The sequence below is a fragment of the Eptatretus burgeri genome, chromosome 11, assembly GCF_056783735.1.
Source record: "Eptatretus burgeri isolate ZD-2024b chromosome 11, Ebu_testis_v1, whole genome shotgun sequence".
Taxonomy (NCBI): Eukaryota; Metazoa; Chordata; class Myxini; order Myxiniformes; family Myxinidae; genus Eptatretus; species Eptatretus burgeri.
Window position 1 is genome coordinate 30,833,554 of NC_140971.1, and position 21,540 is coordinate 30,855,093.

Here is a 21,540-nt window from a genome sequence, read left to right on the forward strand (position 1 = left end):
AGTACCTTTCTACCGGCACCGGTCATTGTTGGACATTGAAGATGCCACGGTGTCTTTTGCGACAAGTCGGCAAGTTATCGCCAGCATCCTAAACAAATTACAATTTCCTTCCCCTTCATTGGCCAAAACTGTTCCCTCACCGATCTAATAAGAAGGGAGGAATGCCTGTTCAAGAAAGAGAAGAGGAAGAAGAAACATTTTCAAATGATATCTCAAGCTTAAAAAGGGTCCTTTCTGAAACGTCATGTGCAGCATTCTCCAGCAAACTGTTCAATTTCTTAATTTTGAATTTGTAGATATTCTAATTATTGAGAGTTGATTGTAGATAATTATTGTTTAAGTCGTGATTCCAAACACTACAGCTGTGTAATTGTTCACAAGCTGTTTGTGGTGCTGGAATGCCTCGTTCCTGTGGTTTGGAACAGATGGATACAAAATTCATTGCCCATCTGAGATGCTTGCCAAATGTGACATGTTTTTGCTTTTTTGTGAAAGAGTTGCAAGCTACTCTCATTGAGGTTTTTTTTTTTTGAGACTCATCCTTTGGAAGCAGATAGGCTTTTGTATTTTCAGCTTCTTTGGTTTGAACAATCATCAACAATGCAGCTTTGTGGCATTCTTGTCAAACTGTCTTCTTCCATGGAAACACGCTACAAACTAGAAGGGCACTCAGTGGAGCGCATACCTCTGCCCAGATGCAGGTCTTCACCTAAATCGAATCAATTCGGCCTTGTCACACACCCAACCTGTCCACCAAGGTCCATCCGAATCTGTCCACAACTTTTTGAGATATCCTACAAACAAACAGACAGGAGTGAAAGCATTGTGATGACAGAGGTGATGATATCAATAACTTCCCATGCTCTAATCACTTCTGCTTTTCTTATTCTTGTTGCAGGGCAGTTAGCTGAAACAACAAGCTGGTTTTATCACGACGTTATATTGAAGTTCACCTTCAATTCAATGTTATCTTCTCTGCAGTTGTTAAAAGTTTGTCCATGGAAGTTTCAGTCCATGAATACACCTATCCATATTTGTCCTTCCTAATCTGCACCTGTATCTTCTCCTTCTGTCTGACATCATGGTGCAGATTGGTGGTACACTTACTTTTGAGCTGTTTAGTCTGGGTTCGATTTCTAGCCCAACCTAACAGTGTGGGATTCGTGTTCCGCAGACAGGGCGTTTCAACACAAACTGTGCCGTCGCTCCGTTTTAAATGAAACCGGGTATCCCGTCTGCTAGCGTTTATTGGTGGAAGTTAAGGATCCTATGGTGCTTTCGAGAAGAATGGGCGTGTTATCACTGACATCCTAAACAAATTCCAAAATCCCACCACTTGTACCAAAATTAAAGTTGTGAAAGACTTGTACCAAAAACTTTGCTTCATGAAAGACTTGTACCAAAAAATTCCCCTCGCTGTCCTCACAAGGATATGGAAATAATGAAGGTCATTCAAGAAATGATAGTAGATCTTCTTCCGGCTGGCAGGATGGCCTAGAGGTACACATGCTTGCCTCTGAGCTCTCCATCCATCCTGACTCAGCTATAAACTGTCATATCAGTGCCTCACAGGCAGGATGATTCACCAATGCATGTGCTGTCCCTCGGATGGATGTTAAACTGAGTGTTCCCTCTGCTGGCATTAGTTGGTTATAGTTCAAGATAAGTTGGTTGTCTGCATCTGCATCTAAGAATTTCTGACGTGATTTTTCACCATTGAGAGATAGGGCCAAAAACGACATATCGCAGGATATCTCAAAAAGTTATTGATGGATTGGGATGAAACTTGGTGGATGAGTTGGTTCAGTGACAAGAACAAGCTGATTAAATTTTAGCTCAGGTCTAAATCTAGATCCGCCCTATCAGTAGAATACAATACTTACACTAATCAGTTTGGCGGAGATATGCACTCTCCCGAGTGCCCTTCTCGTTGTTCAATTATATTATCTACACTGAGTAAGAAATATAGGAAGTCCCGTCAATGCAGGCTAAAACATTCCTGGCAAAGCCAGGATGGAAGAAATGAATACCAATACATTCTTTGAGGAGGACAACATCAATTCAGCTGAAATTGTGCAAAATTTGGTGATCCATGTCCCTCACATGGTGTTTCAATGAGGTCTTGGATTTTAAAAAATTGCCATTAATTGGTGGAATGTGTTGAACAGTAAATTTTGGAAAATCTTGAGCTCTCTTTATGTGTAATTGCCGAGGAATCGGATGTGTGTTTTAAATTGTGGAAGCAATCAATATTTAATTCGCACTTAAAGTTCAATTACTGCAAGGTGGGGACCCAAGGACCTCATGTTTGATCAAAAGACTACTTACGTGGCCATTGCAACAGAACGCTGTAACACCAGCGCATGGAAAGAGATCATTTGTCTCAGAAAGTTGTGACATTTGATGAGTCTGGGTCTAGCATTCCATGGCAGTCAAGGCAAGCCAGCATGAAGGGGAGACATTCTTGATCCCCACTATGACAAAAATTAAATAAATAAAGATTCCTCCATTAGCCAGAAAGCTAGTGATAAATGTTTTGGGTCATTATCAGTTTAATCAATGTCTATTTTATTTTGCATGAGGGAAACAATCACAAGGATACACAACGAAATTAGATGCAGGAGGAGGCCAATCAGCCCATCATACCTGCACCACATCAACACCAGACCAATTTATATTTAAAAAAAAAAAAATGCAAAATGTTCTTTAAAAAATTTATATATATTGTAGTTTTTTTGAAGTTTTTTGATTTTGTTTTTTTAGGGTGAAGGGGGAATGAAGGCAGTTCTTCAGTGATAAACACATACAATTAACCACACACCACCCCTTGACGAGACACCCACAGAAAACACTCTGCACACATGCACACAACCACCCATCAATGCTCAAACTACCTAAAAGTCTTATCAACATCCCTATACCCTTCCATCTCCATAACTTCCAGGTATCTCTCTAATTCCAATTTAAACTTATCTACTGTTTCTGTTGCCACTACCTTTCCAGGGAGACCATTCCATGCATTCCCTACTCTATGAGTAAAAGACCCTCACCTTGCTACTATCTTAACTCTCCTCTTCTTTACTCTCAGGTTATGTCCCCTGGTCCTATCACTGTCTACTCTGTTGAGCAATTAATCTGTACTGATTATGTCATTACCTTTAATTATCTTAAACATCTCTATCATATCTCGTCGTAACCGCCTCCTTTCTCATGTATAAAGCCCTGTCTCCATCAGCCGTTCCTCATAGCTGAGTCTCGCTCGGTCCGGAATCAATCTCGCAGCCCTGCGCTGAACCCTCTCCATGGCATCAATGTCCTTCCTGAGTTGTGGTGGCCAAAACTGGACACAATATTCTAGATGTGGCCCTCACTGAATTCCTGTACAATGTTAACACCACCTCTCTTGATTTATAAATGATCCCCCTCCAAATAAAACCTAAAATCCGATTTACTTTACCTATAGCTGCCTGGCATTGTGCTGTCTCCTTACCTCCAGTATCTATTACCACCCCCCCCCCGATCCTTCTCCTGTGTGACACGCTCCAAAATTACCCCTTGCATCCTGTAATCTCTATTTTCATTGTTCTTCCCCATCCCCAACATCTTACACTTGCTCAGGTTAAATTGCATCTACCAATCAATACTTTCCTGAATCTGATCACCACCCCCCTCCCCTCCCCCCCCAGTGCTATCCACCTTACCCTCAAATTTTGTGTCATCTGCAAATTTGGAAAGTCTACTCTTCACCCCACTATCCAAATCAAAGGAGACCATCATAATGACCTTACACAATGATGTGAGATCAGCAATATGCAAATGATGGCCAGGTGTTCTGTCTGTCTCATGGTATTTAAGTGCAACACCACATGATAATTCTCACCCACACATGAAAAATGTGATGACTATGACTAGTGGAGATTGGTTCGGAAATTTTAAATTGACCCCTCAATACCCTAGACTTATAATCTCGTGTGTTTTCATATTTCTTGACCACACAAAGAATATCTGGATGGCATTAAATTTACGAATAAATTAAGAGGTCAAAGTAAAGGATGCGCCCTGAAAGTGGCTGCACGCTTCTACCGGAGTTTATGCCAGCAGTATCAAGGCCCTATCACCGACATGACACAAGAGTGTCCTTCCTTATAGCAGGGGAGAAATGGTTCAGTTCCTTTAAACCTTGAACTTCCCTCGTAGTATTTGAAGTTTCAACGTAAAAATTATATCCATGACAACATTAAATAACGTTACATATCAATTAAGTTCACTTGCTTATGCTCAGCTCTTTTTACATCTTTTTTTTCCCCAAGACAGTTCGAAACAAACACATGTAGGATAATGAAACAAAAACAATTCGACACCTTCAAACAGCAAGAAATGTCCAAGTTGAATCTCTCTGCACCTAAAGGTGAGCTGACATTGCCATGCTGAATCTCCTCGACATCCTCAGCAGTATTTATGTGTGTGCCACCTGAATGCTCAGTTGTACTAAGTGAATCGAAACATCAATAATAATCAGAGAACCAGATTAGCATCTCTGTCTGCAGGGGACCGCATAATTGGTCTATTTGTGTAATTCCCATTTCCGTCCACAATCGTTTCCAACAGCTACACAGTAATGTTGCAGCGAATCAATGCAAAGTAGCTTGAGTGTCACGGTCAGTGCTAAAAGGCTATTCTTTATGCTAAGTCTAAAGGAAAACAGATTAACCTGGCCTAGACTATTCTGTACCATTTTAATCTTAGACAGCTAAATTGATGATAAGGTCAGTGATTGATCATCCATTGTACAGAATACATGATGATCTACTTGCTGCAGTTCCATAGATAATTCCTTGGTGGTCTCAGTTTTAATTTTAGTAAACTCATTGATAAACAGTTTATTCTTTCCCCCAATTATTTTTGCTATAGTCTGTGAAAGTACCTTTCAAGTGAGCTTGAGGTTAAATTAACTGATCAACAACCCTTTTTTTTGGGCAGGAGTTTTGAATTTGGCCAGGAGCAGCAGATAACTCACCTACACAGATTCCTTGGGAATACAAACCCTGGAATGTCCAACATCGAACAAACTGGAATGTTAAAAGATGGGACACCCAGGGCACTGAACGTAATCCGATGGGTGGTGCACTTTGTGATATGCAACACTCTGCCTTTGAAACACCAATCTGACAGTTTACAGTCGGGTTGAGGAATCAAACCCAGAAAAGAAAGCTTAGAGGAAAGTGCATCAACTTCCTCAATACCAGAATTAGCATGAACTTGGAACACTACTAATACTACTACTACTACTAATACAACATCATAAAAACACAACAACAACAACAACAACAACAACAACATGACACCTTCTCGTGGGGTTGGTGGGAAAACCTTTATTAAATGTTTTTTTGGCCTAAGTCTTTCACAAACTGGCTGGCCAGGCCTGACAATCGACGGAAGATGGCAGAAATTTGGAATTTGGCCAGACTGCTGATGATAACTCACCTACACATCACAAAAAAGACCATGGGTCTTTAATATCCACTAGCGACCATTGCTGGTAGACGGGTCCTCTGGCTTAATGTCCTTCCAATGGATGGTGCACACACCAATGCATCGCCCCACATGAGAAACACTCGGGTAGCAGCTATTGGCTGAGTCGAGATTTAAACCCAGATTAAACAGTTCAAACACGAGTACACACATCTCTAAACTATCCTGCCAGCCATAAACCATGAATGCAACACCTCACCCTAAAAACATGTCTCACTTCTATAGTCAACTCACCATTTTGAATCGTTGCTGTTATTAGTTCCCAAACGGATTATAGGTTTGCTCTCTGTCTGTCCATCCATCCGTCCGTCCCACCTGTGTTTTTTCAGACTTTTTCCCCCCCATACCCTCTAACATATTTAACTGAAACTTGGTACATGGCTTTATTATGACGAGTTACAGAACAAGTTCGAGTTTCATGGCGTTTTGTCAATTTTTCACAGAGTTATGCCCTTTTTGGACATAGAAAATATCACATCGGGTTGGGGATATGTATTGCAAAGCAATTCTTGCTCTTGTTAAAATAGGGTTTTTATTTACTTACTTTTCATTATTTGTTTTCCTTGTTTGGTAAAAAATAAATAATTGATGCAATGCTGTTTTTGTATTGGTATTTAGATGCATAATAATAAGAATACTTGTGTTAAGGAATAGTTTCATAAAATGTTATATTGGATCCAGCAGACAAGGGTGAAGGTCAAGAGGTGCAAATTTTTTTTTGTTTGTTTAAGATGAGATATACCACATTCAGCTTCCATTCATTTCCATGGGAACCACATTCCTGGAACGTCCTGAAAGAGTGAAATTTAATTGCAAGACCTGATGCTGAGATCAGTCCCTGAAGTACCTACCGCAAGATGAAGCTCACTGGCTGGGGGAAATTAGAACCTATCAGGCTATGACATTGATTGGTCTGGGACTCAATTCTGGAAATATAGCTTGTTTGGGGCAGTGATTTATTAACGACAACAGTGCACAGCATTGTGGGGTTTGGTGGTGATCATTGTGTTGACGTTCAGAGAAGTTTGTGCAATGATGAGGTTGGTGATGGAGATTGGAGGGGCTTAAAGGACAAGATGTCATGCAATCATTGTGAATTTGATAAAGAACAAAGAAAAAATATATAAAATATGTCATAGCCCCCGTTGTTTTAATAATTTTGCTGTACGTTGTTAAAGGGCGAGCTCGTATTTATTTACAACCAAAATGGCCGCCAGTCCAACAGTTGGCCATCTATGATCAGATCACAAAATAAAGTTAGGTGCAAGTGTATGTCATCATGCACTGTGCGTCTTCCAAATTTGAACAAAATCAGAAAATGTATGTCCGAGAAATGGTTGAGGAAACATTTAAGTTAAAAAATGGCCACCAGTCGGCCATCTTGGACCGATCTCGAAAAAAACAACGTGCGTATGTAAGCCATCATTCATTATCTGTGTGCCAGGTTTAAACAACATTGGTAAATGCATGTCCGAAAAATGGTTGAGGAAGTGTTCAACATCAGGATTTTTTTAACAACTAAAATGGCCACCACACTGCTATCTTGGATCTGATGTTGGAAAAAAAATAACAGATATATGTAAGCAATCATTCAACATCAGTGAGCCAAGTTTGAACAAGATCGGCAAATGTATGTCAGAGAAATGGTTGAGGATGTATTCAGGTCAGGTCAGGTATGGGAGCATGTGCCAGAACAGCGCGTCGCTGCGTCCACTTTCCGCTGGTACTCCAGGGGCCTCCATCTGGCCATCCCCCAGGCAGAAGCCAGGCCCATTCCCATCTCCTTGAGATGATGGTCAACCTGCTGCAACCACGAGGCACATGGTCGACCCACTGGCCTCCTCCACTCATGAGACTCCCTCGCTGAGAGAATCTGGTGAGCAGGATCAGCGTCAGGAAAACGAGCCACATGTCCATACAGCCGCAACTGACGCTCACGGACTATGCAGGTAACAAATCTCATCCGAGTCTCTCTCAGCAACCGCTCGTTGGACACAAAATCCGACCAGCAATAGCCAAGGATTCTCCGAAGAGACCGTGTACCAAAGGAATTAAGTCTCTGTCTCAGATCCTTGGTCAGAGTCCAAGTCTCGCATCCATAGAGCAAGACTGGAAGTACCAAGGACCTGAAGACTCGGACTTTTGTCCTCCCGCACAGGTATCGGCAGTGCCACACCCCATGATCCAGTGAATCCATGACTCCCCAGGCCCGACCCAGACGTCTATTGACCTCTGACTCGCAGCCAGCAGAGACATGAATATCACTGCCAAGGTAAGTGAATCTCTCCAGGACCTCAACATCCTCACCACAAACAGACACAGACAGGACAGCAGCATCCAAGATGTCACCGAAAGCCTGGATCTTAGTTTTGACCCAAGAAACCCGTAATCCCAGCGGCTCCGACTCCTCATTCAGCACCTCGAGGGCCCCCAAAAGGATGTCTAAAGTCTCCGCAAAGATGACTGCATCATCTGCAAAATCAAGGTCCGAGATCTTGACATTCCCAAACGATGCACCGCAACTTGATCTCTCCGACATCCTCCCTAAAATCCAGTCCATACAAGTGCTGAAAAGTGTGGGGGCAAGTAGACATCCCTGACGAACTCCAGTAACAACTGGAAATAAGTCAGAGATGGTACCACCACACTTCACAGCACTCTCAGTACCAGAGTAGAGTTCAGACATCAGATCGATCAGTTTTGGTGGCACCCCACGAAGACCAAGAATCCTCTAGAGGGCATCCCGATTCACTGAATCGAACGCTTTACAGAGATCAACATAGGCTGCAAGCAGCCCCTGCCGAAACTCTCGTCTGCGTTCGGTGAGGACACGAAGGGCAAGGATACGGTCAATCGTTGACCTCTTTGGTGTAAAGCCTGACTGCTCTGGACGCTGGTGCTCAAGCAGATGGTGGCGAACCCTATCAAGAATTATCCGAGCAAAGACCTTGCCCGGCACTGAGAGCAGCGTCACCCCTCGGTAGTTGTTGCAGTCTTGTCGATCACCCTTCCCTTTCCAGAGAGGGACAACAAGGCCCCTCTTCCAGTCAGTTGGGATGATGCCTGTGTTCCAGGCAGAGCACAAAACTGCATGCAACGACACGAGTGCAGCATTTCCACCAGCCTTGAGAAGTTCGGCATGGATGCCACAGATCCCTGGAGCTTTGCCCCATTTCAACTGGTTCACCGCAGCCCGTGTTTCCACAAGCGAAGGTGGACCACAGTTGATTCGAGGGTCAGCAACAGGGATTGTAACACCCTTGACGTCCAACTCGACAGCTGGGGGATCAGCCTGGTACAACCGCTCAAAGTAACCGGCCCAGCGGGCCTTCACTTCAGACTCCTCTGTCAAGAGCCTACCACTCTCTGCTCGAACTGCAGTGCTCCGAGGGATGGGCTTGCATGAACGTAATGCGCGAATTCCCCTGTAAGCGGGACGAGAATCACCTGTCCACAGGTGATGCTCTACCCCCTCACAGATTCCTCGCACATAGGCCTCCTTGTCCACCCTCAGTGCACGTACAGTTTTACGCCTCAGCTCCCTGAACAGCTCAGCTCTGCCATTCAGCCTGGCCCTGCGACTGTGGTCAATGGTATCCAGTGTCCCTTGAGAGACAAAATTCTTCTTTGCCCTGCGGTGAGCTCCAAGACATCCACCGGCAACATCAAGGATGGTGGTCTTGGAGGCGCTCCACAACTCTTCAGGACCCCCCAAAGCACCCAGACCCCTCAAGTGTCCACTCAGCCTGTTCGCAAACTCCTCAGCTACTCTCTCATCCCTGAGCTTGCCAACATCCAGCCTAGGCTGGGATGGTACCATTCTCCAGGATTTAAGGTGCAGCTTTAGAGTTGCTACAACAAGTCTGTGGTCAGTATTGAGGAAATGAGCACTCCGGTGGACCCTGCAGTTCTGGATCATCCTCCAACGACCGTCAATGAGGACATGGTCAATCTCCTTTGCCACACCGCCAGCGTTGGAATACCAAGTCCAGCGATGAGCTTGAGGGCGCTGAAACCATGAACCAGCCACCCTAAGTCCATGACTTCTTGCAAAGTCAAGGAACTTAGTGCAATTCTGGTTCAGAGTTCCTGACCCATGGGGACCAACACACACCTCATAACCATCCCTATCAGTTCGATATCAAAATCGAGACCAAATCCATAAGTCCCCGTTTCAGACTAAGTCCAATGGGGGTTAAAAATGAGGATGTATTCGATGCCGTGTTTTTGGCAACTAAAATGGCCGCCAGTCTACCAGTTGACAATCGTTTAGCAGATCACAAAATAAAGTGAGAGGCACATGTATGCCAACATATACTGTGCTTCTGCCAAGTTTGAACAAAATCAGACCATGCATGTCTGAGAAATTGTTGTGGACACAAATAAGTAACAAAATGGCTGCCAGTCGGCTATCTTGGATATGATCTCGAAAAAAAGGACAAGTTATTTAAAGCCATGATTCTTCATCTGTGTGCAAAGTTTGAACAACATCAGTAAATCCATCCATCCATTGGGACCATACTCTATGCAGAGCATTGGTGCTGCCTAAGCAGTCTCCTTGGTTATTGGGCACAATCCTGGACAGGTCACCACTCCAACATAGGATACAAGCAAGCTGACACTCATTTTGCCAACCTCAGTGGGATGACAGGCACAGTCAACCCCATCTGGTATTAATTCAACAGCCAAGTGGGATTTGAACTCAGGATCCTCAGATCCCAAGCCCACCACTCTAACCCTTAAGTCAACACTACTCAGATCCCAAGCCCACCACCTGAACCTTTAAGCCAACACCAGGCGTATCAGTAAATGCATGTCCGAGAAATGGTTGTCATCGTCGAAGGGCAACAGTGGGCGGAAGCTCACTGGGTGATGCACGGGCATTAGTCAGAACTGAGAGGTGAAACAGGAGAGTAATGGTGGAAAAACTCTTTGTGGAGTTCAAGATGGGTCATGAAAAACTTGAATTCATGAAGGCAGGATCTTCACAAGCATCCACTCATGCTTCGGCATGTCAAAGGTGTCAACAAAATGGATCCCTTGAGAACTTCACACTCACTATCGACAGCAACAGCTGATATAATGTTGCAAGCTTCTCAAACTGGTCAACTCAGATCCAGCTGACTTTTGTCGCTCATCTGGTAACTGGTGGTGAAGCATGACTTCAGTAATGGGATCCTGAAACGAACTAAATTGGAATGCATTCCATGGAAGGACAAGAGATCATCACCACACATTACATTTTTCCCACGACCTTCACCTGGAAAGATTAAGGACTCTATTTCATGTGATGCCAAAGTAATCCTACTGATTGACTCTGTGCCTCATAAAACTACAATCATGGGGGAAAACATGTTGACCAAAGGTGTGCTCATCCTTCAAGGCAACGTTCCATTGCAAAAGGCCCATCTTGCACAGAAGAATATTTGAAACTGTGCCTTTCATTAGCTCCAAGTAGATCACCCCCGATAACAACCCCATTGGCCTTCCATGATAATTTCAACATTTGAATTTCCATTTGGTACTTGCGTGGCCACACATTCAACGACGACGATTAACAAACTAACCGAAGCAACTAGGACTTGCCTGACGGAGTAATCTGCAAACTTCTGATGTCAATATCTCAGGAAGAAACAATATTACTCGTATAGACAGTTTGAAGGACAAATGGAGCATGTGCAATGAAGTCAATGGACACCAGATTGAAAATATCGAAGTTCGTGTTTCTTGGATTATTGCTTCTCGTATCGAGAACCTTTTGAACACTCTCCATGGCAGAGTGGTTGGAAATGGATTTTAATTGTTCTACAACGACATGATGTAGTTTTATTCAATGCAACTGAGTAAACTGAATGCTTTATAGTTGAAACAATGGCTCCATCTTCAGAAAAAGTTTTCTTTTTTTAATTTTATTTGGTGTTTGAGGATGGAGGAGGAGCAGCTGAAACCCGAATCCTATACAAGTTCCCCCTGACGACTCCATCTTTGCTCTTTGCTTATTCACGTTCCTTCTGACAACTCCAATGCAATATTTGCTCTTTCATTTATCTTATTTCTGTTATTTCTTTCATTTCTCTTAGTTTCATTGAACTCTTGCGCAATATTTGCTCTTTCATCTCTCATATGATCACATCGGTAAGAGCGGCTCACAAAGGACCATCGTCAAGTTGCTGATTTGAATTTGTGCCAATTCAAGTTGGTGAGAGTCGACTGTAAAAGCTACATTTCTGCAGCCAAATGGACCCCAAGAAAACTCACCTCTTCTGTTATTTCTACACTAAAAGACCCCTGGGCTGTCCATTATGTGCCTGTTTACAAATCACCAAGGAACCTTGTCCCAAAGCGCCATCTGCCGTCTTGATCTGCTATTACAACCAAAATGTGAATGCTTTGGATACAAAAATGTTTTTGCAGTGATTAACTTGGATTTTTTTTTCTTCTTTTTTAAAACTCTTCTTCTGATATGTGGTCAATTCTCATTCTGCCTGAACTCAATTGGCGATGATGTAATTTCTTGTTACACCTTTAATATGGCACTTGACATGAATATGAAATCCAAACGTAATGGCAAGGGAGGTAGGTTAGCTCATTGGAATGGTAAACACCGTGTTGTCAGCAGTTAATGGAACAGAATCTCATGAAGAGGTCCCCTTGGATACATCGTCAAATATAATACAGTGCTGCGATTAATCGGGGGGATGTAAACCTGAAAAGATTTCGCAAAGGTCACTCCGTATTCAATGATTTACAGTTACCAACTTGTCGAAGACTAGTATGACTAAAGTTCCAACTTGAGCTCATGTTTAGGAACATCTATTCAAATCAAAGAGACTTCAAATGTGTATTATTGTGTATCCATTGGGAAATCAAATGTTTCATTGTGACAGACAATATCCCCCAGCTGCCATTGGGTCCTTGGGACAAATCAAATGTTTCAAAGAAACATAGACTAAGGAAATCTGTGCCAACTATTAGGTGCCCAAATATGGCATTTTGATGGGCATAAAGGAAAGAAAGGCATGAAAGCAGAATACTTGTTTTTTTTATTTTTTATTTTTTTTTAAACAAAATTGGTTTAGTTTGGAATATTGATATCTTCAGTACGTTTTGATTGAAGTATTTGTAAATTCTGTACTCCCTGTACTGCACATATTATAGTGTTAATTATTTAGATCCAACCGCAGCAGCACCCTCGAGCAGGATTTTTTGGAGGCCTGGGACTCTGCCTGACACAACGATGATATTTTGCAGGAATTTAGAATATTTGTTTGGTCGTTTTTAGCTCATTTTTGCCGAAGTCGAGAAGAGCTGTTAAAGCCATGACGATGTCCTTCAATCAGTCGTCGGTCAGTCAGTCGGTCCTTCCTTCCTTCCTTCCTTCCACCCATGGTCCATTAACATTTTTTTTTTTCCCCCTTCTCCTCCGAGGCGGATCAAGGGATCGTTTTGTCACTGATGATTCAGGATGTCGATGCACAAAAACTAATGGAGCCATTTTTTTTATAATTTCCATCCAGGTGGTGAGGTAATGAGCGAATTAACTCAAAATGTAATCTATGTTTCCATGTCCATCACATATCGCGAGATTCCGTCATCTCACGATTCAGTCATCTCACGTTGTTTAATTTAAACCTCTTAATTCAATGTTTTAATTTAATTTGTTCTTGATCATAATTTAATTTAACCTCGCAATGTCATTAATGACCTCTTGCTCTGAAGAATGGGTAAAGAAAGGGAGAGGGGAGGACAGAGAGTTGGGGTGGGGGAGACGGGACAGTCATATCAGTCCTTTTTAAGTCCCTTTTAGTCCTTTTACCCTTTTTATCCTTTAAGACCCTTTTGAGAATTTGCACCCTTCAGACCACTTAAGACCCTATATAGACCCCTTCAACACAACTTCGACCCATTTGACTGCTTAGACCACTTGGACGTTTAGACCTTTAGACCCTATGAACCCCTTGCCCCTTTAGAAATGTATATCCTTTTCAACTTTTTCAACCCGACAGACCCCCATTAGACCCTTGAGACCCGTGAGAACCAATCTACTTTTGAAACGTACCCTTTATAACCTTTATATCCCTTAGACCCTATCATTCTAGAACTTTAGACACCATATGACCACCCTTACAGATCTTATAGACCCATTACACCTGAAGATTATTTTATCCTTGAGACTCTCAACCGCTTTAGACTTTTTAAGACCCTTTCAACCATTTATACCCCTTGAAACCATAACTACCATTGGAGCATACATTTAGACCACTGTTCTTCATTGCACAGCCCGCGAGCCACTGGCGGCCCCTGGTGGCCCAATGTACAGCCCCAGACGGCGGCCAATAATACACAAATGTGAAAACACCACATCATAATCAGCCATAAATAATCCGCCAAATTGGCACAATGGTTTCAAATGAGTGTTACAACTTAAAGCATAAAAGTAACATCACTGCATCAGGAGATGGCAGTTTAGAAACATGCTTGCAGCCCAAGGAACAATGATGAAGAGGTGTTCGTGGGAGCGGGGCCTAATAGCGGCCATTACGGAGTCCTGCATGCGGTGTGGCAGCTCTCACACTGATGCCTTATAGGAAAAAGTGCCCCTCCTCTAAAAATGGTGAAGATCACTGCTTTAGACAATTAGACTTGACAGACCTTTAGACCCCTTATGACCCTTTAAACCCCTATAGATACCATATACTCCTTACACCTGAATACCCCTTTGACTTTTAGATTGTTTAAACCACTTTCGACACTTTCAACACTTTTGACCCCTTTCGACATTTACACCCTATAGACCCTTAATATAATTTAGAACATTTAGAACCATAAGACCACTTAGACCCTATATACTATTGGAATGTACCCTTTAGACCTCTTACACTCTTTTAAGGTCTAAAAGGGTTTAAGGGTCCTTTCACTGGACAAAAACTGATAGAACATTTTTCATCAATTCAGGACTCGCTCATCCTACATAGTTTTCACTGTACGAATACAATTGTGTTATCAGGCCTTTCAGACCCCACGGGCCCCTAATTTTCAATCGAATCGAACTGAAATGTTTGAAAATCAAGTGTATCACTTGACGCACCTCAACTACGACCGCCCTCCATTGGGAGACGAGTGTCTTCACACTTGGGAGTGTTCATTATTTACTTGTCGAGAAACATGACTTATCTTTTTGTATGATGAATACAATACATGCTGAGCCGTGTTGGTGTGATTGAGTCGTTTCTGGAGAATTTGTAAACGTGTGATTCTCATCTTGGCAACAGGGTAAAATAATGGCAGAGAGGGAGTGAGGTGTGAGTACATGCAGGTCTTCTCACAATGTGTGAATACTTTCATGAGTTAAACACAAAAAAATGTCACCAGATAGAAAGAAAAGGTGAATATGTCAATTTCTGGTAAAGATCCATATACATTAACAAGGAAAGTGTGATCAACTGATATTGATTCATGGTTGCTCATCTAGTTCCCAGATATGCATTGTTACTACTATGACTACTATTACTAATACTACTACTGCTACCACTACTTATTTAGCAGCTCCAATTACACTGACCTGCTTGTGGGATCAATAATTAAAAATTGTTGGCCCAAGTTTTTCGCGAAGTGGCTGGCCATTGCTCGCAATGTCAACGTTGCTGGTCATTACAGGGAGTCAGGTCCGGGAATCTATTGGGCCAAACAACGGATCCACCATGGCCGACCCACCTGTTGTCGAATGTTAAATCAAGGAATTCACAAACAGCTCGTTCATTGAAAAAGAAGGTGGACATGTTGAGTCCTCAACAAAACTTCAAACATCACTCAAACTCTTCCGTATTCAACTGGAAAGTCGTGTTTGTTTGTTGTATTCTAGAAATAAAATGGGTACATATTGGGACACCCTGTATATTTGGGGTTCAAGTTTTAATTCACCTTTCGGACTTCTCTTCAACCATATCCAGCAGGATGCTTCATTTACGCATCCATAAATGTCTTACCCCCTCTTGAATGACACTGGTTGGACAACTTCAAACTGTTTGAGGAGACAATACACTGATGCACCAACCAATTATCTTGTTCCGACTCCCACTGCAAGCAAATCGTGCCTTGAATCCTTGCGCTTGGATTTATTTTATGAGTTCTTTGTATTTTGGCATCTTGCACTCGAGGCTTTTGCTAAAATTCATGACTCACAGGGTACTGCCGACTCAATTACGATGACTGTTTTGGATGTGTCTGATAAGAGGATCAGGTTTGATCTTAATCTTATTCTTGCTATGCTTTCTGGATACGTCCACATGTGACCAAGATCTGCTGCCAATTGGCAGTCCTTTTCACAGTCCAGTATGCTTGGTCGTGGTATGACTTGTTCTGCTTCTGCTTGCCCTTTGTGCTTCCTCCGAGGAAATTTGAAGACCGTTTTATTTCCGATTTTTCGATATTAGCTCTGCATCTGGCATTGTCCACAAAAGTTCCCAGTTCTGTGAGATTTAGTGATGTCTCACGGTATATCTACCATTTTGCTGTAAGGATACTGTGCATGCAGATATCACGTGATCTATGCTATCGATCCTTCCACACAGAATGAATTTGGACTCTGTGGTTTTACCCCACTTCGTTCGATTTGTTCCGTATGAGTGCTCATCATAGCTGGGATGTGTGTGTGTGTGTGTGGAAGCGAATGCGAAGGGGTTCCGTGCGCCATATGTCGTTTCACCTTAGTGATCTTTGCGTAGCATCCTCCGATGTACTCCACTCCACCTGTTGGCCTTGCTGAACTGCTTTCTGCACTTGGGTGAAGTTTTAATGTTGTCAGAATTTTCCGATCATCATGTCCTTTATTGCCTTGGAAGTTGCTGTTGACCACCTTTTAATTTTAATAATTTGAAGGGAAGTCTTCGTTTAGCCTCTTTGCAGTACAGGACGATGCTGTTGAGACAGGGTGGGACACCTAACATTTCCTGGGGACTGGGAAAGTGCTTGATCTGCCTTTCTATGGATTCTCCTGTGCTTATACTGATTTCATAGACCAGCAGAGATTATTGTATGAGAATCCAGACCTTGAAATTTTTTCCAGAATTTGTTTTTTTGCTGTTTTAGTTTGGGTTTTGGGGTTTTTTGGTTTTGGTTTGAAGCTCATCCTTTGCTTGTTCTTGCAAGGTTTCCTCACTGCCTAGTGTCTGTTATTGATGTATCATACCATATGTTCAGGCTCTTCACCAGTTGTTCCAACACTGTTGGCACCACCAGACCTGTCACTGAGAACTTTGTTTCTTTATCTAACTTCCCTTTCCTGATCGACAGGCTTCTGGACTTTGCAGGTTTGAATATAACTGAGACTGTATATTCCCTCACCTTCTGTACTACTTGTGCCACTTCCTTGATCGTTGGAGGATTGGTGCTCAATGTTTCTGTTGATACACTCAAGAACTCAACACTTTCAATACCCCCCAGGGCCTCGTCGCAATGCTCATTATAACACGACTTCAGCAGATGGTCTTCAAGGTCCTTTTTGCTCACTTGGAGTGTACCTGACTGTGGCTGTTCAAACAGCTGTCTTGCGAAGCCATATACATTTCTTTCAAAGAAGGTTTTTCGACTTCACGAGCTCTTTTCCATTTACTCTCTTGATTATTTTGTTGACAGATTTGTTTTGCTTTATTTTGCCTTTGCGATTTCATGGGTGCCTTCTTCTCCATTGAACCTTCAATTCCAAATCTCTATTGACAGAATAAGTAGAGATGATGTTGCCACTCTCTGTTCTATCAATCCGTTCGTGTATTTCTCTGGATGTTGTGTTCGGTCTTTGTCTAATTTAGACAATGTTGATGAGCTAGAATGTGAAAACCTGATTCATGGATGAACTTCATCTTCCATGGAGTCCTCTTTATCCCACTGAGTTTGTTTATTCTAATCAATGTGGTTTGTTTCCACCTTGGATATTTCCACCTTCGTATGCAAAACATTTGATGTTGTGCATTGTATGTTGCTTTTCTGCCAGGTTTACTGGGATGCTACACCAGAAATCCCATTCTAGTCTTTCCCAGGTGTTGACTGTCTTTCCAGCAGTCATCCAGTTTATCCTGGTGTTACTCAGTCTTTCCCGAGAATCATTGGCCGTCGCCAGGGAGTCGAGAATAAGAAACTCACTTAGAGTAAAGCTAGTAAGGAATCTTCAATTTATTTTAGCAAGTACAAGTCCTTACGGTTTGCATTCATGTTTGAGTCCAGCACACACACACAAAAATTTTTTATCAATACAATTTCTGAACGTGTGTCCCATAACACTTGAAATAATACAGGAGTATAAATGAATTATAAAAGTGACTGATCATAAATTATCATAGTTATATTTTGCAAGTCATCCTAAAATTATTTCTATATTTGTTCATTATCAATACTTCATTAATTACCTATTTATCATTAGTTCATTTTCATTTTAAAAAAAAGTCATTATAAATACCTGGCACATGTTCATCATATTTCTGACTATTTGCCTGAAGGGATGCCTTGTGTTGGCTTAACGGCTAAGGTGGCTGGCTTAGGATCTTAGGGTCCTGAGTTTGAAACACCAGGTGGGTTGACTCAGCCTGTTATCCTGCTGAGGTCAGCAAAATGAGTACCAGCTTACTGGGGCAACAAGCCATTTGAGTATCCTGCATCAGAGTGGTGACCCAAACAGGACTGTGCTCCTTAACCAAATGAAACTGCCCCGGGAGCCCTGTGCACCTCATGGTGTGAATGGAATGGTTATTCCTGAAGGGAGAGACTATTGTAGGTGGTTTGTGTGTCAGGAAAGGTGCGATTTCTGACACAGATCTACTTTAATATCGATTGTTCATTCCTTGATGGACTGTACTATCTATGTACCTTGGCAAGGATCAACATTGTTAAATGTTGTTTTTTGTTTCCTATCAATTTCATCATGTAATGCACATCAAAAGTTTTTCACTTAGAGTTGCTTTCCCCTTGTTGCATCTCTCTCGTTCACGTAGCGATCTATGAAATTATGTGACATTGCCTTTCATGAATATATATTTTAAAACCTGAGTTATTCTGTTGCAACTATTCCTGAAGATTAAGATATCGATGAACACTACCTCTCGAACCTTACTATTGCTTGTATCACTCAATATAGCAGACAAACAAAATATAGCAGACAAAAAAAAGCACAGATAACCATTGACATCAGATGAGAAGGGTTGATATAATGATATACCTGAAAGAATGGACCTTCTCAAAAATCTAAAGAATTCATACTAGTCTCATTTGAGTAATTCTAGCTGTTAGTCTGATTTGGCATTTGTTATCCCGCGCACTTCACGCAAAGCGGGGTTCAGCAATTGGTTCACTCTGTCTGTTGAGGAACTACTTGGTTTCAATAAAATTTTATATTTTGAACACGAGAACATGTATCAGAACCACAAACATGCAGCTCAGCAGTACTTCGGCTCTGAATTTTGGCTAATCGTGTGGCGTCTCATCCGGAGCATGCATGCGCACAGCACGGTAAAGCTTCGGTCTGCCCGTCTGGTGGTCAAACAAAATTGAAAACTATTCCAAACAGGAAAATTAATGTTTTAGGGACGTCATAAAGGACACAAACAACAGCCATAAAGTAGTTTAACCTGATGAATAAGGTGGTGTAAAAGATGGTGCATCAATGGTGGTAAACCCCTTTTTTTACATGAAATTCAAAGTTTTTACGCCATCTCAACCAATCAAATATTCTACTTGCACTAACAGTGTGGGGGAACTTCTGAGATTCATCATCATCTTCTTCCTCTTCTCCTTCTGATTCTTGTGCTTTTCCTTCTTCTTCCTCCTCCTCCTGCTCATTTTTCTTCTTCTTCTTCTTCCTCCAACAAACTGTTTCCAATGAAGTCCCATGTCCATTTTCTCAAGACTGCTGGGGTAAGGTGTTCTAAAAGCTCTTTAGTCGAGAAATGTATTGAAAATGCTGTACCAAGGATCTTAGTGGTTGCGGATGCACAGGGTTTGCCATTCCACGAATTTACCACTGAGGATGAGAGAGAGTTAAGGTTTGTATTGGTTTGATTGTTCGTTCTTCACGTGCAAAATGCACAAACTCCCCTCCCTATGATGGCTCTACTTCAAGCATGATATATAATTGCATGATGAGCTGTGTTGCTATGAGTGGTTTGTTTGTGATATCGTGGGGCAACTTAGCATAGCCATTGTGCATTTTGTGAGGAAAGCACCAAATTTGGCACACTAGTAGCCTATCATATTATGAACAGATTTGGATATTGGGCCATCTCAAAATTTTTGATGGCAGTGGAAAATGGCTGCCACAGCCATGAGAGGCTGAATTTGAGATGGCCCAATATCCAAATCTGTTCATAATATGTTAGGCTACTTGTGTGCCAAATTTGGTGCTTTCCTCACAAAATGCTCAATTGTTATGCTATATTTATCTTAGTTGCCGCACTGATATTTGCACAAGAACCAAACAACCTCCCTGAAAATATAAAAGTGCTTCTGAGTCTGAATCAGGTGATTTTTGATTGATTGCCATACTTCGTGCCCAACTTAATTTTTTTTAGTCTTCCATAATCTTGATACTACATGTTGAATAGGTTTCATTTGCTAATGTTGTGAATGATGGGTGTACATTAGTGAGAAAGTAGGTGGTCAAGGTCTCCGAATGGGCTGTCAGGATATCTCAGAGGTAGCAAACTCACCTTTGAGTGGTCTTGTCTGTATTCAATTCCTGACCTTACTGTAAACTGTCATCATCGTGTGTCACAGGGTAATGCATCACTTCAGTGACTGTACTCTTGTCCCGAGAGATATTAAGCCGAGTGTCCTATCTGCTAGCGTTATTTTGTGGATATATAATATCCCATGGTACCTTTTAAAGAGTAGGCCATTGTTTACTGGCATCCTGGCCAAATTGTAAATTCCTACACTAACCTACATCACCCTGTGACAAAGTGGCAACTTGTCCAGGTTTGGTTCTCAGCCATGGGAACGTTCACGACCAGGTGTGGGTACCCTGCCTCGCTCTGTTTTGGAGTGTGAGCCAAATACAACATTAAATTAGCAATGTAAGTTTTATAACAAGAAGTTTGCTTTTGAATAAAAATAATATACTGTGTAGTTTAACCATAGACTCCTATAGAGAAGGACTGGAACCTCCCGTGCTCGGGGTTTGTAACTTGAGTCTGAAGGATTAACTTGAGTCCGGGGCTAAAATGACTTCGAGATGGGCTAGAGACACGATCTCGGGATCCATATAGGGGTTTTTGAGGATGGAGAGTTCAATAGTGTCATTTTAAACACCACCTGAGGTCATCTTCAAGGTCAAAAGGTCATATTTCAAGGTCAAATTACTGAATTTTGGTATTTTTTGCCCGTTTTTGTGTCGAACTCATAAACGGTGAGAGATGGCTGATTGTAATAAGATGCAAGTGTGTAGAGCTGTCCAACTGATATTTATTGTCATATATCGTATGACATAAACATTATATGTATGTCACAATACGATGCCTATTACAACTATGTCTATGTCTATCACTAGTTGGAGAGCTTTTCTTGCCTCCTGAGGAATCCCAAAGCTTTTTCTTTGTCACTTACATTTAGGACATGAGCTTTCAATAGAATGTTAGCTAAAGTAGAACATGCAGCATTACTACTCGCTAAAGGTGCATCTACAGAGAATAACAGCTCAGCAAAATGAAATCGGCAACGCATTTTAGTCTTGTCATACAAATTATAGGCATTATGTACAAAAAAGACGGTTGACATAGTCGGCACACTCAATCCACCTCTATTCAAATTATCTAGAAACTCAGATGACACCTTGTCACCATCTTCATCATCAATGATCTCCTCCATACTAGTGCTATCGCCATATTTATGAACAAGGTGTCCGGCCAAATAAACTACTTTATGCTTAAGGGCATCGTCAGACCCCAAGAGATCCTGAGTGTCTTGAGGAGTAATCTCGTCACTGAGTTCACTTCGCTCATCTGGATTTATGGAAGTTGTACAGTT